The sequence below is a fragment of the Apium graveolens genome, chromosome 4, assembly GCF_009905375.1.
Source record: "Apium graveolens cultivar Ventura chromosome 4, ASM990537v1, whole genome shotgun sequence".
Classification (NCBI taxonomy): Eukaryota; Viridiplantae; Streptophyta; class Magnoliopsida; order Apiales; family Apiaceae; genus Apium; species Apium graveolens.
Window position 1 is genome coordinate 301,575,796 of NC_133650.1, and position 12,049 is coordinate 301,587,844.

Sequence of the window (12,049 nt, forward strand, 5' to 3'; positions counted from 1 at the left end):
GAGTGTGAAGGAGGGTAAGATAGGTGAGGGAAGGGGTGAACATCAAAGAAACCCCAAGGATAAGGTTGGAGAGTTGAGTGAATCCCAGCCTAGCCACACTGCAGTTTCCCAACAAACTGCAGTGCTTAAAAAGGACAAAAGCTCACTTCTAGTTACATCCTCCCAAAAGGATGTGGCTATTGAACAAAGCTCTCATCCAAGAGCACAGGCCAAGAGGGTTAGGGACACAAGCTCACCCCAAACTTACACTAGAAAGAAGAAATCCAAAACAATTGGGGATGCACAGGGCACACACTTAGTGCAAACTGGTGCTAAAGACACAGTCCCTGCACCTTCTCAAATTCAGATTGATGTGGCTCCAATAAATGTGGAGTCACAGCCAAAATCTCTCATTATAGAAGCCACTGAAACATAATACTCACCAACTAACTCACTGGAAGTGGACATGATAAACACTTCAATTCCTAATTCCCCTTCTTTAACTCTATTGGGGAAGCCAAAATCTAGTGCAAGTGAGCACCATCTTTTAGATGATTTGTTGGCTCACTTGCCAATTCTTTCAGATTCTTTTGTGACATCTGTGCCTCAAATAACTTCAATCAACACAGAGTCAACAATAGTTTCTCTTCCCACCTCATTCATTTCTACTCTCTCGATGGATATTGCTCATCCATCGAGTAGTGATTGTATCCCGACGGATAAGCTTAACAGCAGTTATCCGTCGGATAGCTTTACCACTCACCCGACGGATATCACGTATCCGTCGAGTGTCTCTGCACAACTTCAAACTTCAATAATTTCAAGTGCAGAAGATTTAGTGGTAATACAATCACTCTTAGGACTGAGAGAGGAGAGTGCATTGAGTGAGAGGTTGGGTTGCTCCCAGGCAAAAGGAGAGGAAAAGAGTGAATCTCAGCAATCCATTCATTCAGGATTGGCAAAAGTGAGTGAGAGGAGTCCCACCTTAGTAGGTGAAGGTGAGGGTATGAGGGTGGGGAGCCAGGGTGAGACCCTGATGCAACAAAAGAGAGAATATGAGAGAAAGGCATGTACTGGAGAAATAAGGATGGAACCAGCCATTGCTAGTGAGTCGATGATTGTGGATGATGCTGAAAAGGAAAGACAATTTCAGCAACATTACAAAGCTATAATTGATAACATTTCCTTGGATGTTGACACTTTTACTCACCCTGTTTCAGCCTATCAATTGTTGGATGCTCAGGGCAATGTGGAGGCAGAGCAGACTTTGAATTTAGTGCACACCACAGAATCTCTTTAAAGAGATAAAGCTGTTGTGAATATAATGCCTTCTCAAGCTGGAGAGCCATCTGAAGAATTTGGAGTAAATTCTGATGATGATGACTCTGGTTCTTTGGATGGAAGCATGAACTTAGGGGGAGCTGAAGGCCCAAGTTCTGCTTTAAGTTTACCTGAATGGGCATGGGCAAAGGAATCTACACCAGGACAATTTGAGGTGTCTTTGGTCAAACAAGTAATAGCTATTCAACAGGCCCTTCAGGAAGCTTCAGATGCTGGTACCAAGGCTGTTCTTCAAGCTCACCTAGACTCTTTACATTTAATGAAGATCCAGCACTTAAGACAGAATCTCAGTGTGGATGAATTGAAAAGAGATATAGCTGACTTAAAGACCTATAACTCTGAGAAGCTGGATTCAGTTATGCCATATGGTACCATGCAAGATCTATTACTGAGATTAAGGAGAGAATCAGATTCTGACAAGAAGTTAGCCAAGCTGGAGAACAGAGTTCAAGTTATTGAGAATTCAGTGGCTCTACTTCTTCAAAATCAACAGACTCAGACAAATCTTCTTATGTAACTGGCTAAAGCACAAGGCCTAACTCCTCCACTTGATGATAACAAAAAGGGGGAGAGAGAATCAAGTAAGGGGGAGAAAGGACCAACTGAGGGGGAGAAACTTCTAGTTCAAATCAGCAAAGTAATTATACCTTCAATTACAATCTCCAAGCCACCAGTTGTAGATGGTATAGATCTTATCAATGCAGCAGCAGAAAATTTGAAAGATGCTGATAAAGGAAAGTTGACTCTGATCAACTGGAAAAAGATTGATGAGGAAATACAGAAAAAGTTTGAATTAGTCAAGGAACCAGTTCAGTCAGCCATCCATCACTCTCATGTCAAGCCAATCAGTGTGAATGAGATGAGCATGAACTATCTGGAGAAAGGACAATCTTCCTGCATCAAGACTACAAAGGCTGAGATAATTCTTAAACCAAGGGCAAACTATCCAAAGTCATCTTTGAAGAACCCTATGGATACTGTGTATGAGACACCCAAGCCTGATGAAAATAAGCTTCTGTCAAGATCTATTGTCTTCTATAAAGATCCAGCTGATTCAGCCTCAAGAAAGAGAATTGCAAAGATATTCAGAAATGGGAAGGAAATTTGTGTGGTAGCTGGACATCCACAATTTGCTCATGCAAAGAAAGAAGAAAAAACCAGATTGAAGCAGGAAAAGAGGCAAGCCGCTCTAGATGCAAAGAAGTCTAAACAAAAGAAAGAACAGTTTTCTATCTTGGCCAAGCTACAGGCTGTGAATTCTTCTCAACAAATTCCCTCTCAACCATCTCAAGCTACTGAATCAAAGAAGAAGATTGAAGAACAGAAGAAATCCCCAAGAAAGAAAGAACTGGCTAAAAGAACAAAAAGGAAATTGGATGTTGTTGAGAAGGAATTGGAAGATCAATTTCCTAAGGAATCCACTCAAGCTAAAACTCAATCATCAAAGCCCTCTGTGGTATTTGAAAATATAAGGGTGGTGGACCCCTACACGAACATACATGGAGAGCCTATTGTGCCAAAGGATGAGCCAATAGAGTGTTTATAAATTACCAATTCCTGACTTCAACTTGCCAATTCTTACTAAGCCAAGAAGGACAAAGTCAAGGGCAGTCAAGAAAGTGAAGTTGTCACCTCTCAAATCCAAGTCAGTAGTCAAAGCTCAACCCAAGGTCAACAGGGGAGACTACTTGTACTTATGTGACATCAAAGAATTCTCAGATCTAAACCTTTATCTGGAGGAGCTGGATGAGGTAAGGGCAATTGATGCATACAGAAACCTACCTGAAAGGTTGGTGTTCAAGTACAAAGGAGGAAGGGAGATTCAGTGGCCTCTTCATAGGATACTTCAAGAAAGCCAAGCTGTGTTGATCAAAGTCTATTCATCCTTCAAGAAAAACTTTGGGTTCAATGTAACTGCAAGAAGATTAGTATTGAAGAAGATTGAAGAGCTAAGGAGTGTTAGAGCCAAAGATGCACTTCCCAAGACTCTTATCATCCCATACACAGGGAGAAGAGTGCATCTAAGGCCCTACTGGCTGATGGAATTCATGGATGACAAGGGTGTGAGAAGATTCTTCAGATTAGATGCCCAATTGAGCATCTCTAGCAATGAGACTCTCTTGGAGATGCAGGAAATGTTAGATCTCTCAGAATCTGATGAATTAGAATTCCACAGGCAGCTCCAGAATCAAATTGAAGAAAACAACAGAAAGCTTGGAAGAAGATCCAGACCTTCAAGAAACTAGAAAAATCTGCTCAGGCTAGAGGAGCATCTTGAACTGACTGTGAGCCAATCCTTGTATATTTTATTTAATTTGAAGCACTTTCAGTTTTATCTACTTATCTCTAAAGATATATGTTAAGGATGTTTTGTAATCATCAAGTATCTCTTAATTTATGGCTACAATTCCAGTAGACATAAATTGGGGGAGATTGTTTTGAATATGTTCTGTACTTGATGATCACTTAAACAACATGTCTAAGTAGATTTTACTTAGTGAAATTATGTAGCACTCGACGGATAAGAGTTTTAGTCCTGACGGATAACTCATTATAGTCTCGACGGATGATTAACTTATTATCCATCGAGTGAGTAGCTTATGTAATAATAAGTTTGTAGCACAGTGATGTATGCACCTTTGTATAGAATCTGTAGTAGCATATAAGTCATGTTGACTTTAACTAGATATGCAGAATAGGTTGATTAACTGTACATAAGCAATGTCTTGTAATTCTGTATAAGTGAAATGAAGTCAAGTGCCAAAATAGCTACCGACGGATGATTAACAAAGCTTCGACGGATGATCAAATGACTATCAACGGATGTTTAATATAGCAGTCGACGGATGATCAATTAAGTCATCGACGGATGATCTGAAAGTCGACGGATGATCATATCAAGATTCAAACATCAGTTGAACAGTGAAAGCTGACACACAGCCGTCGAGTTGGATACAAACACACTGTGGAAGCCCATTAACTGGGTAATAGAGGACGAAAAGAAGCAAAGATCAAGACTGTTAGATTTTATATTTGTTCAGTTCTTTTGACTTTGTAATCTTGGTAATATATAAACCAAGAGAGTAGCAAATAGAAAAATAACTGAGATAGCTGAGAAACATAAAAACAAAGAAATCTTTGTAAGCACAATCTTTAGTATTTCCTGTATTCTCAGTAGTTCTATTTTGTAAGCAGCTGTGAGCATTTCTGCACACAGAGTCCTCTCGATATATTATATATATCTCTGGTGGAATTGTTTAAATCCACCAGAAAGTTTTTAAAGACTCTTGTTTTTAATTACTTATGTTTTGATTCATTCAAGTTTACATTCCGTATTGTGCTAATCAAAACAAATATATCCATAATCGAGTTGAACATTTTTATTTCAAGAAAAAGTTTCAAGAATTCCATTCAACCCCCCTTCTGAAATTCTTGCTATATTGTTAAGGGACTAACAAATCTAAAAATGTACCACTAATAAACGAACAACCTCCGATGTGAATTCCTTATTCTCCTTATCCTTGGTGTGCAAGTGAACAAAGAGGTCAATTAATTTTGGTTCCATGCCAGTTTTTTCTTCTATATCCTATCGAGTACAAATGCAAGATGAAAGCATATACAAAATAACTTCACTGTTGATTTTTTAATGTAATATTAAATTAACAAGTTTAAATGTAAGTTGTCATACCCAACCACGACGCTAAAAGGAAGTGGCACCGGAAGTGTGAGGAATTTTTTGACATTCTCTCATTTTTTTTAGCAGCATCTGATTTTTTCTGAAATTTGGGTGAATTCCAATTATCAAGCAATGATCATCTTGATACGTGTTTGCTCTTTGCACAAAGTTTTGTGCATATTTCTGTGCATATGCCTATTAAGAGTCTCATGGGCATCATTTTTTATCCCATATTTTGGGTCAAAGGTAGAGTAGGCCTGCACAAAAGAGCCAAATAAAAGATGCATATAGATAATAAACATACAATAGTAATAGGAAATAAAACAAGTTAGATGTAATAATTATAAATATTTTTATAATTATTTAATTAACAATATATTGTTATATGAAATTAATTTATAATGTAATCATTTCACTCAACTTCTTCTTGTCTAAGTTGCCACATCTCGCAATATTTGATGCACAACCATCTGGCATTTTTAGACTATTAATCCATGTATAAACTTGAAGTTGCTGCTCTCAAGAAAGTGTATATGGTGCTTGGGCTTTTGTTTTCCCTCGCATCCATAACTCTTCTCTAATACCAAATGCTTTGAAATCTTTTCTTGCATTATTAGTATCCTTGGATTTTTTTACTACCCATTATTGTGTGAAAGAAATTATCAAAGACATTCTTCTCAGCATGCATGACATCAATACAATGACGTAGACGTAGCGAGTCCCAATATGAAAGCTCAAATAAAATGGAGAAATGTGTAAAATTTTGAGTTACACCAAATCCATCAGCCCTAGACTTTGCATAACCTTTCCCATTTGGTCGAAAAGCAATTTGCACACATTTATTATGAACTTGCCATCCTATTTGCCGCGTATGAATATGGCCCAGTCTTCTAAATTTCTTTACTGTTTCCCAGAAACTAGACTTGAGGAAGTTGTGAGGCGCTGGCATTCCTCATACAAACTAGACAAGCTAGTTTTCCTTTGGTTGACCAACCGCTCAATATTGCCAATGCCAGGAAGTCATTGATTGTCCACAGCAGTGCTGTTCTCAAATTAAAATTAGTTTGTCATATGTTTGTACACCAACACTCTACAACTGTCTCAGCTCATCAATAAGTGGTCTCAAGTAGACATTGATGTCTCTCATGGGATCTTTATCCCCGGGTATGAGTAGTGTCATGAACAAGAATGGATCCTTCATGCACAAAGAAGACGGGAGATTATACACAACCATAATAACGGGCCATGCTGATTAAGTCCTGGAAGATTTGTTGCTGTAGGGAGAGAATCCATCTGCAGCAAGCCCAAGTCTAATATTTCGAATATCATGCGAAACATATGGATAATTCATGTCAAAACTTTTCCACTCTTCCCCGTCCGCTGGGTGTGTCATAATCCCCTCAGTAACCTCTCTATTCTTGTGATACCTCATACTCTCATCAATACGAGATGACATGTACAATCGTTGCAACCGCGATGTAAGTGGAAAATATCTCAAAATCTTCCTCGAAATGCATTTTTTCCTTCCCTCTCTAGCCAGGAAATAGTGCCTACGACATCACCCCTTTAACATCGGTTAAAAATGTCACCGATGTTAAAAGCAGTTTTAACATCGGTCGCTTTAAAAACCGATGTTAAAGGTGTTGTAAGACATCAGTATCTTTATCAACCGATGTCTATAATCATTTTTAAAAAATAGGTGGGGTATTATAAATTACATATTTAAATAAGATTTTAAGAAATTCAGTACTATACAGTGATATTCAACTTGAATTGTAAAATATTATTTAAAGTTTAGACATATTTAATTTATATTTTAAAATATTTTCTTATGTATAATACAAATATACTCATTTTGAATTTGAATATGATCCATTACATTTTATAAATTTTAAAGAATTTTGATATATTAATTAATATATTTTACTATAAAAAATTGAATTCGGCTAAAATCAAGAAATTTTCAATTTTTTGCATCATGTGGGGGATTGTTGGAATTAATATTATTATTTATTCCAATATTTGTTTGCTTCAAAACAAAACTAATCTTTTTAATTGTGAGTCTTTTTATTTAAGACTTTTCACTTGTATGACCTTTTGTTTTTTAGACAGTTACCTTCCTTCATCTCCGCATCATCATTATTTGTGACCTATGACCTTCTAACTATCTTGGAGTTACAAATTTTCACTCTTATAAAAGGAGATCTATACCTATCTTTTTAGATAGACAACCAAAAATCGTATTCTCATACTATATACACATACTTTGGGCAATGATCAAAAGGTGTAGTCTATGTGTCTCCCTGTACTACACCAGTGAGGCGGATGTTGTGTAACGCTGGAAGTTGATTGTCATGAGTCCGTGTGTACGTAGCTGGGAAAATTTAACTTTAGCGCAGTGATTAATTTCACGCCACGAATTTTTATTCAGATAAGTAATCCTAATTTATATTTGTTATCATAGATTCTTTCGTTATTATTACTTTTATCATTCGATAAAGAATGTTTATGATATTGACCACATGAATAAGATTTTTAGCTTTATACTTCTTAAGATATAAGGTCGAGATCTCGAACATATTGATTTTTTGAACATTTAAAAAATATTTTATCTATTTGTTAATTTATAAACTCCGGCTTCGGTATTATTTTTTTTCTCGTATAAATGTTAAGTTAGTATAATCTGTTTAATATTTGGTCTACCGTTGTGACTCAATAACCTTTTCTAACATTCTAAAGTTGAACTTGTGTTTGTTAAACAGATTTATACCAATATATCGAGATTGAGGTGCAATGAATATTATTTTGTTAAGACGATTTATATGATATCAATAATATGATAGTTTAAATAATATGCTTGTTTGATAATATGCCCGGGAAGGGTTGGACATCTTGCTAGAATTACGCTCTTAACTTAAGTGTGTAGTTTTTGACTTCTATTTATTTATATGTCATCTTTTTACGATACACTTGCAATATATATTGTAAAGTTATATGTGATTTTTTGGTATATTCAGACGTACTTGATTAAATATTTGAGGCGTAGTATTGAAAATTTTGTGGCTCTATTTTTTTAAGGAGTAGTAGTGAACAAAAACTGTTAATGATGTATATAATAGTATGTTAGTCTTGTATTTGTTCACAATATTGTGATGGATTGCACAAACTTCATGCTTATTTGATTTTTAAATGAGAATATATATGCTAGACAGTTACATGAGTAATATATCTTGTAAATAATAATAAAAATGTTAATAATATATATATATATATATATATCTTTTTTGTGGTAAGATAATAGGAGTATGAGATTTTTAATCAAAAATTAATTTTTTTAGAGTTTATAATTTTGATGCCCATTTTATTCACTGTGGGGGTTGACAAATATATCAATATTAGTTAATTGATCAATCATTTTTGTGTCTCATGTAATAGTCATTTGCGTTAGATGGACGATTGAGATGCTTGAACATGAATTTTTTTTAAATAATAAATACATGAAAGACTAGTGTAGTCTTGAGGGAGTAATGTAAGGAACATTATACATGACTGATTTCTCATCACTCTAATTATGTAGAAAAATCTTATGAATTTGTACTACTTGTCATTATTGCAGCAAGTATCTCATGTGTGGTGTGTGACCTAAATTTCACTAAATAAATATAAAGGCATTTTTTATAAATTTTATCATGTCAAATTTATTGTGTTTTCATGAATTAATGTGACATAAAATTGATCGTTGATATATATCAGGATGAATACTTTGATATTAAAAAGCTACCACATAACGAGGTTACGTGTTTTATAACTCTCCAATTACTTTGAGAGTTTTTTCCTTCTGTAAAGTAAGTTGCTACTTGAGAATGAGAAGAATAGTTCGTTAATATTTATATTTTTCACTTTATAGATGCATCTACAATATAATAGCTTTGTTAATCAGAATGACCGAGTTACATGCATATTGTTGGAGAGAAATTATATTTATAATTGATCGCAAGCACTAAGAATATACTTGAAGAAAAGAGTTAGGCCATGTGAATTGAGGTTGATAATAGTCTATGTTTATTAGAAAGAGAATATAGACACCTAAGGCATGCCATAGTGTGTAAATTTGATCAGTAGTAATGTGATATCACTCGAGTATGTAAAGTTAAAGGGGAATATTGCAGATCCTCTTTACAAAGGTCTTTGTCAAATATTGTTGCTAGAGTTGGCGTAAAACACGTTTAAACCCTATCGTGGACTAAATTGTGTTAAATCACAAAAGTGCTCATTATGACTTTGGATGGTGCTAATAGTTAGCACAATTGGAATGGTTTTAAAGCCTATGTGGAGTGAATTGTGATGGATACCCATCTTAGAAATTTCAATGGGTCAAACTAAATCTTAAAAGAACTCATATTTTACTACCACCATTCCAATTTAATGAAAAAGTGTAGTATTTTTTTATTGTCATAAATGTTAGGTTGAGTTAATGCTCTTAATAAGTTCATAGCCTTGTAATAGGTGGTTTAAGACAATACAAACTTGATGAACTTACCTATATGAATATGTGAGCTACGCCCAACTCCCGATGAGATCCTGTAGGCTAAGGAATCTAGAGCATTCATGAATATCCAGCTAAAAATGTGGGGCATCTTATAACACAAATTGTTAAAGGCATTATCAAGTTTAATGTCATGCAAGAACACCTTTTGATATGAGAAATGTTTTAGTGCGCATATATATCTTCACTAACTGCCAAGAAAGGTTCAAGAATTTTTATTTTCACCTAATATGGTTGTATGACATATAAGTTTGCACGGGGTATCAATTCAAGTCCACAAGACATTAATACTTACAAAACTGATTATCCGTTGTCCATAAAACTTCTCCTATTACACAAGCTACATTTTCTTTTGCATCATGTGAGAGATTGTTGGAATTAATATTATTATTTATTCCAATATTTGTTTGCTTCAAAAGAAAACTAATCTTTTTAAATGTGAGTCTTTTTATTTAAGACTTTTCACTTGTATGACCTTTTATTTTTGAGATATTTCTCTTTAAGACCTTCTAGATTTCATCTCCCCCTCATCATTATTTGTGACCTATGACCTTCTTACTATCTTGGAGTTACAAATTTTCATTCCTATAAAAGGAGATTGATACCTCTCTTTTTTGATATACAACCAAAAATCGTATTCTCATACTATATACACACACTTTGGGTAATGATCAAAAGGTGTTGTCTATCTGTCTCCCTGTACTACACCAATGAGGCTGATGTCGTGTAACGCCGGAGGTTGATTGTCATGAGTTCGTGTGTACATAGTGGGGCAAATTCAACTTTAGCGCAGTGATTAATTTCACGCCACGACTTTTATTCAGATAAATAATCCTAATTTTTATTTGTTATCATCGATTCTTTCGTTATTATTACTTTTATCATTCGATGAAGAATGTTTATGATATTGACCACATGAATAAGAGTTTTAGCTTTATACTTCTTAAGATATAAGGTCGAGATCTTGAACATATTGATTTTTTGAACATTTAAAAAATATTTTATCTTTTTGTTAATTTATAATCTCCGACTTTGGCATTATTTTTATTTCTCGTATAAATGTTAAGTTAGTATAATCTGTTTAATATTTGGTCTACCATTGTGACTCAATAACCTTTTCTAACAATAATAAGTGATTTTGTTAATTTAACTATTTTGTTGAAAAATTACCACCACTAATAGATGTATGACATATTTTGATCAGTTTTTTAAAAATATTGTTTAAATTTAAAATTAAAGAGTAATGTTTATAACAGTCTTGGCATACTTTCTTCACAATTATAAAATTAATTTTTAAAATATTGTAAAAAATAAAAAACATATTTCTAATTTTTTATAATATATTAAAACTTTTAAGTTCTATATAAGACTTTATTCAAATTTTACAGACTTTATTCATAACTTATGATTTTCCGAGTTTTGAACAAGTATTTTTTTTAAGAAAAACGAATAAAATTAGAAGTAGATGGACATCGCTGACTAAGAATCTGATTTTTTTTAATCAAGGTTAAATTCGAGCTTTTATGGTTTCATTTATGTTATTAGGATTTTATTAATAAATACGTCGTGTCTATGTTACTATAAGTTGAGCCGAGTTTTTTCTCGGTCACACTTTTTCTGAGTTGAATTAAACATATCTTTTGAATTCTTTATATTTTTAGCACGAATTACTATATTTAGTATTTAAATTTACATTTATTTTTGGAATGCGATATTAGGTAAATTATTTTAATATTTTGCACGCGAAAATTTCAATCTAACGAATCATTGGTTTAATTTTATTTATACAAGAGTGTTGAATTATCGATATTTATACCCTAGATCCGAATGGGCCAAATTTTAAAGTCAGAGATCAAAAATGAAAGAAAAAAATATTAAACTCCAAAAAGCGAATACAAATATTTCAAAATAATATGAATATGAGATACTATAATGTTGATTGAAATTAACGAAATATGGTTATTTTTTATAAATTATTAAGTAAATGACAAAAAAGGAGCTTCGATCTAAAAAGTGTTTGTGATAATTATATGAAAGCGTTATTAAATTCATGATTGAATTTGCCCGTAGTGAAACCCAAACTATATACCTTTTCGAAAATCCTTTTCATGATACGATATTAAAATTATCCGAAATATTTTTTTAGAAATATTAAACCGAAACATTACTATATGTTATTATTATTCGTATAAATTAAACTTTGACTTAGTTTTCTTCCTTTTTAATAAAAAAGATTAAACATATATATGTTGTTTTATTTTTCATATTCAATCTTTTTTTAGAAAATTACAATATATGTATCAAAAGAATATTTTTATAGAATTAAAGTAATATCTCAGATAGTCATAACAAAAAAAAGTAACATACATTATTCATTCCTGACCGTTTTTTATGAAAATGCACAAGTCCACGGGACTAGAAATATATTTATGAAAAATATAGTTTTTATGAAAAATATTTATATTTTTGATAATAAACCAAACACACAATTGTATATATTAATAACA